We start from the raw sequence: 7,409 nt of genomic DNA, 5'->3' as shown, positions 1-7,409 counted from the left end.
TTTGCAAGGAGAAAATAATGAAACAAGTAATGTCTTTATTAGCAGGAAAAAGAGTATATGTTATTAGACTTATGCGGGTGGTCTCAGAGAGAGAGTTATGTCCTCCTGATAGTTTGAATCACTTACATGGAGAATTTCTTCCAGACTTCCTCTAGCCAATCATCTTGCTTTGCTTGGTACTGAGTCTGCATTTGGTTTACCTCAGGGTCCTCCTGTATGTGCGCATGTGCATCTCTTAGTCAAGATGGATTCTAGCAAAGAAGACTATGGGTAGGTTGACATCATCTACTATGACGGTGCCCCTCCCTTTTTGACCTTTGAGGTGCATTTCTGCTCCTGTGCAGTCAGGAAGGTCTCTTTGACTTCAAGAATGAGAAATATGTGATCTCTTACCTGTGCAGGACTTAGCTTATCCTCCCTCCTGCTATTATCTTCATCTTAGAGTATGTCTATTCACAGAGGACAAACTCTAGCTTTTCAGCCTGGGGCTCATCTATCTCCTGTCTCAAATTCATCAGCTCGATGGAGTTATCTAACCTGATATTTATAGGTAGAGCTTAGTATTCTTCTAACGATAAGAGATTTGACAGTTAGGAGAATATTTTTCAGTTTTGCAGGTTTTCAGATTACCCATATGTGAATTGAATTGGTTCTTAACATGGAGAATAAAGCTATTCCTAGTCTTAAATAACTATTCTTTTTACTGCTCAATTATGTTAATTTCTAAACTGTTGACACTATATACTTTTGTTGTGTTCAAATTTTTAGCATTTTTGATGTTTTTGTGAGATACTATAAGAGGTTCTTTCTTTACTCTTGTCATTTTGAAAGTATGATTATTCAAAAATGATGGGGAAAATGTCACTTTTATTCTGAGGAAAGGGTGGTCCAAATGAATATTTCAATCAAACTTCAGTTTTCTTTGTATTGAGTTGTAAATTTTCACTGAGCTTCATTTCTATTTAATAACAGGAATATCTTCAACTGAAAACCATAAAGCTTCAAATTGTTTCTCAAAAATGTTCTTTCATAATGATGGCATAACTCATAAAGGCCTTTTGACCTCAGCTTTTAAGTTATTTACATTGTCTAGTTAAAAACCACACACTTTAGGAAGGATGTAAAAGGCTAAGTAACTTTTTACCTTAATGTTAAAATGCAAAGTCTTCCCAGCAAAGGTTATTTTCTCTGTACCTTTATTTCCAGTAATACTTTCTTTATTCATAGCACATTAATGAAAACTTAATTTAATTTACAAAAACAGGTCATAAAAATAAAAGGAAGATTTAAACCTGTACAGTATACTATATTGTGCAAGTAAAATATTACATTATGCATTTTATTATCAGGGAAATTACAATTTTGTTTTATTATCACAATTTTGATATATAGTTCATGAGTGATATCTCTAGCCATTATAAATTTTATTTTTAAAATATTCTTAACTCCAAATTATAAAAAAAAGTAGCCAACTAGAACAGATTTTTATATTTGAGGGTGTGGAAAACAAACAACTACCAAAATGATCTAAGTGTTCAATATTATTATTGTTGCTATTATTGATTATCAATCCAGGGGAAACATGCATTAGGTTTTTCATGCTTCAGAAATAAAATAATCATTCTCTTTATTGATATATTGCTCTCACATTGAATCTTTTACATGATGAACTCAAAGTCTCTGTTTTATTAATTATTGATATGGAAAATACCTTCTCAAGGGGAATTACTCATATTATTCACCTCTTTTCTAACAAGGCCTTGCATTCTTTCAACTAAGGCTTCTTTCAGATTTAATTGATACATTTCCTGGAGAGTAATAACAGATTTCATAGTATTGGGCAACTAATCTGTTGTTTATTGACTACTCATAAATTCCGCTAAGAATTCCAAGTCTACACAGGAATATTGGACAAATAGGTAATAGTTCAGTTACTGTTTTTTACTTGAAATGAATAATGTCTTCTGCCCCTATGCAAGTTACTATTTAGGTGGTGAACTTTGATTTTAGTATAAAGTAGCAAAGTTTTGATAATATATAGTCATCAAGTTGATTTGAATAAACTATGAATATGCTAATTCAGAGAATGGGTAACTCACTAAGGCAGAAAAATCTTGATAGAGAAGATGGGCATTGAGGTGAACATCACAGAAAATAAATAGAAATTGGAAGTTCAGAAAGATATGCTGCTGTTGTTGTTTAGTCACTAAGTCATGTCCAACTCTTTTGTGACCCCATGGACTATAGCCCCACTAGGCTCCTCTGTCCATGGGATTTCCCACACAAGAATACTGGAGTGGGTTGCCATTCCCTGTCCAGGAATGAATGTCTGTATGTGTGCGTGCTCAGTTGCTCAGTGGTGTCTGACTGTTTTCTACCTTATGGATTGAAGCCTACCAGGTTCCTCTGTCCATGGAAATTTCCAAGCAAGAATATTGGAGTGAGTTGCTATTCCCTTCTCCAGGAGATCTTCCAGATCCTGGAATTGAACTTGTGTCTTGCATCTCTTGCATTGGCAGGCAGATTCTTTACCACTAGCACCATCTGGGAAACCCAATGGGATGTACGTGTCTCTAAACACAATGGAATCATCTAAGTTCAATTAAATAATGAATTCTATTTAGAAGTAACAGAGATTATAATATTTATTAAGCTGAGAAGTAAACTTTACTAAAGTTCATATATCACAAGTATAAATTCCATTTGATTTTTAAAATAGTGAACAAAAGGTGAGGAATGATAAGACAATAAACAGCTATGTTCTAACTTGCCCTGGTAAAAGATTTACTTTTCATATATATAGACATGTAGATATATGAATGTACACTACTTGCTGGTATAGTGCTTCTTTTTATGCTAAATAATCTCTATGCTTAGTCTCTGTTAAAGTACAGTGATAAGATAAAGAATAAATAAGAATGCTTTCTCATTTAAAGCTTATTTAAACAAAGAGGGTGAAGAGCTGCTGCCCCAGACCTCTTTGGATAGTAGACTATCAGGGAAATACAAATGAAGGGGATGAATATTCACTGGGTAAGGAAGAGTTTGGGAGTTGACTTCCCTGACTTTCATCCCAACTCCATTTCCCAATGGGAGGGACTTTTGTCCCTATTTATCTTAGATCAACTCTCAAACATAGCTATTAAAAATACCTATTCCTTGTTGCTGCATGTGCTAATGAGAATGTTACAACCATTTGTAAAGGGATTTGTATATCTGATTTATAAACTGCTTATGCAGCACAATGTTAAATAATAAAATAAACATCATATGGAAAATATGGCTGCATAAAGTAATAAACATGTGTGATATACTGAGATTAGGCTAACTACAGACTTCATGTGACTACTTTCAGGTGTAACTTATAGGAGTTAAGTCTAACATTGCCTATTTAATAAACTCTCAACATGGAATTTATCTTGTTTCACTATAATAGTATGTGAACTTTCATTTATAACAAATGTAAACAAGTAGCAAGATCTATAAATTAAGAAATATATTAATATGAATTTTCACTACACTCAAGGACTGACACATTTTCTCAGGAATCATTTTCTTTTCCTTGTTATAATTCTACATGAGATTCAGCAATAAACAAATATTGTCTATGTCTCCTTGATAGGATTTTAAGATTTTTCTGGGCTTATTTGTGGATACCACTATCATCTCATAAATTATATCATTCATTTCCTTGTGATTGCAATGCTCCTAAGTGTACTTTGTTATTTTTATTTTTGCATATTCTTCAGGTTTTCTTTTCTATTTCTGGTTAGTTTTAAATATGAGCAGATGTTTATTCAAAAAGTTTCCATGGACAAAACATTGTTTTGATGGTTTTTCATTTCAGGCTTTGACTGTAGAAGTTATTAACCAAAAAAAATTGCCCCTGAATCCATTTCAGAAATAAGTAGAGCTTAAGGTCCAGAAAAACTCATATAGATTCATCTCTGTTCTTTCCTGCTAAATATTACTGTAAACCCTGGAAATAATGCACCAGACTTTAAGAGTAAAGTAAAAATAGAGTGATTCAGTGCCTTACAACACCCCCCACAGCAGAAAAAGGCAACCCCAGCCTAGCATAGCTCACATTCAATTTAGCAGCAGAAGATGGTTAAGAAATTCCTCTCCTGGATCTAAAGAAAATCCAAACAGCAATGCTAGGCAGTCTTGCGACACTGCAGGGATGATTATACTAACAACAAATATCTTGTATCAGGAAAGTCTTCTCTTTCCCAAAGGGTCAAAGACTCCTTTCAGCCACATAAAAATACCAACTGCTTGGTCCATCCTGGCAAAGTTCCCTCCATCTGTATAGGTTAAAGGGTCTTTTTATGCACCTGGATGTAACAGGAAGGAGAATTCCTCTAGGAACAAATGGTTTGATGGAATGACTACAGTATAGGGCTCCCTTTCCCAATGAAGAAACACTGGGTATTTCAGCAACTTTACAGAGGCTATTAAATAGAATCTCCTAAGAAAGGAAGTGTTCCATAGAAGCAGAGACAGTTTCCTATTACCCACCTAGAGATAACAAGCAGTCCAGTCAAGAAAAGTATCTCTATCATTGAGGGAAATAGCATTGAAAATCACAAAACAATAGTGAAAATTAATTAAACAACATGCAAAAAATATAAAGTTGATAAATGTCTGAAAACAGAGGCAAAAATAGAGAGTAGACATGTCACTAGTTTCAGGAATGAAATGGAATATTATGTGAAATGGAATATCTATTGCCATATCAATAAACAAGGATGTAACAGCCATCAGTGATTTCGGGCCTCCAAATGTGAATGAAGGCTTCCTAAAAGGGAAACAATGCCTATGATCCAGCAGATGCCACCATCCCCCAGACGGCTGCGGAGCTGGAGGAGGGAGTGAGAAACCAAAAAAACAGGATGCTGGCCCCAGATAACTGAGATGCATATGAAAGGAATGATTTCAGTAAGCCCAGACTCTTGCATCTTCCCATATATAAAAGAGTGCCAAATTCCTTGGCATATCTGGTTTTCCTTAATTAGCAGTAATCTTTGTTACTTCATTACACACACACACCCTCATCCCTGAACAGGAATTGGCAACCCATTCCACTATTCTTGCATGGGAAGTCCCATGGACAGAGGAGCCTGGTGTCTATAGTCCAGGAGGTCACAAAAGAGTTGGACATGACTTAGTGGCTAAAGAACAGCAACAGCATATCTTTCTGAACTTCCAATTTCTATTTATTTTCTGTGATGTTCACCTCAATGCCCATCTTCTCTATCAAGATTTTTCTGCCTTAATGAGTTACCCATTCTCTGAATTAGCATATTCATAGTTTATTCAAATAAACTTGATTTGTTCAGGGCTTCCCTGGTGGCTCAGACAGTAAAAATTCTACCTGCAGTGTGGGAGATCCAGGGTCGACCCATGGGTTGGGAAGATCCCCTGAAGAAGGGAATGGTTACTCACTCCAGTATTCTTGCCTGGAGAATTCCTTGGACAGAGGAGCCTAGCGGGCTATAGTCCATGGGTTTGCAAAGAGTTGGGCATGACTGAACAACTAACACTTTCACTTTGATGTTCAGACTGCCTTCCTCCTTTGTCATAAACTTCTATAAATCCTGACTCCTTCCCCTACCCCAACCCCCACTCCCACTGCCCTACATCTTCCTCAGAGCAGTCTCTCAGGACTACCTGAGATGCTGTATTTTGAGCTTGAAGTCTTAAGATTTTCCTACCAAATAAAACACTCTCTACTTTCAGGGTGTGACTAATTTCTAAGTTGACAATTGCTACAGTTCCTTTAGTCATTAAAAGAGCATACTGAACCAGGGTATACTGAATAATTTTACACTCATAAATTTAACAACTTAGTAGAAATGAACCAATTTCTCAAAAACCCACAAAATGCCAATCAATCCAGTCAATCCTAAAGGAAATCAGTCAATCCTGAATACTCATTGGAAGGACTGATACTGAGGCTGAAGCTCCAATAGAAATGCACCAATTTCTCAAAAAACCCACAAAATGCCAATCGATCCAGTCAATCCTAAAGGAAATCAGTCAACCCTGAATACTCATTGGAAGGACTGATACTGAGGCTGAAGCTCCAATAGAAATGCACCAATTTCTCAAAAAACCCACAAAATGCCAATCGATCCAATCAATCCTAAGGGAAATCAGTCAATCCTGAATACTCATTGGAAGGACTGATACTGAGGCTGAAGTTCCAATACGTTGGCCACCTGTTAGGAGGACCTGATTCATTGGAAAAGACTTTGATTCTGGGAAAGATTGAAGGCAGAAGGAGAAGAGGGCAACAGAGGATAAGATGGTTGGATGGCATCACTGATTCAGTGGACATGAACTTGGGCAAACTCTGGGAGATAGTGAAGGACGGAGAAGCCTGGACTGCTGCAGTCCACGGGGTCACAAAAAGTTGGACACGACTTGGTAACTGAACAACGACAACAACCAAATCTCAACCAAGATGAAATAGATAATTTGAATAGTCTTATAACTAATAAGGAAATTGAATTAATAAATAAAAACATTCTGAAAAAGAAATCCAGGCCCAACTAAAGTTGCTAGAGAATCTTACTAAAAATTTAAGGAAGACAACAACTATTTTAGAGAATCTCTTATAGAAAATGGGCTTCCCTGGTGGCTCAGATGGTAAAGCATCTGCCTGCAATGAGGGAGACCCAGGTTTGATCTCTGGGTCAGGAAGATCCCCTGGAGAAGGAAATGGCAGCCCACTCCAGTACTCTTGCCTGGAAAATTCCATGGACAGAGGAGCCTGGTGGGCTACAGTCTATGAGGTCGCAAAGAGTCAGACATGACTGAGTGACTTCACTTTCTTTCTTATAGAAAATAGGGGACAGGGACACCATCTATCTCCTTTCATGAGTTCAGTAGTACCCTAATACTAAAACCACACAATGACATTACAGAAAGAAAAAATGTTATAAAAACAAAAATCTTCAAAAAAATACAGTTATTATTAACAGACTGTTTTTTGCAAATTTGCCTACTTACTAAAAATCTATTTGTAACTGCAAAATCAGTATTCATGGCATGTTAATTCTCATTTTGTGAACATGTCTGAAGAGGTGAAAATTTTGAGTCACCTGATATGCAAATTCTTACCTAAGGTTGAACAAGGCTTTTATGCCTTCTTGTTTCAGCTGCACATTATAAAGTAGTGTCCTTATTATGGTCCAATTAGTGTCAGATTTTTCACATTTTTGTGTTTTTTTTTTTTTTTTTTGGTTATTTCTCTGTTAAAAATGGTCCCTAAGCATGGAACATGGTGATAAAGAGCTGTCTAATATTCCTAAACTCGAGTAAGCTCTGATGTACCTTACAGAGCAAATATATGTGTTACATAAGCTTCCTATAGGTATGAGCTATACAACTGTAGGACTTCC

The sequence above is a fragment of the Odocoileus virginianus genome, unplaced genomic scaffold, assembly GCF_023699985.2.
Source record: "Odocoileus virginianus isolate 20LAN1187 ecotype Illinois unplaced genomic scaffold, Ovbor_1.2 Unplaced_Contig_31, whole genome shotgun sequence".
Classification (NCBI taxonomy): Eukaryota; Metazoa; Chordata; class Mammalia; order Artiodactyla; family Cervidae; genus Odocoileus; species Odocoileus virginianus.
The sequence above is the reverse complement of the archived record's forward strand: the minus strand, read 5'-3'. Positions refer to the sequence as shown.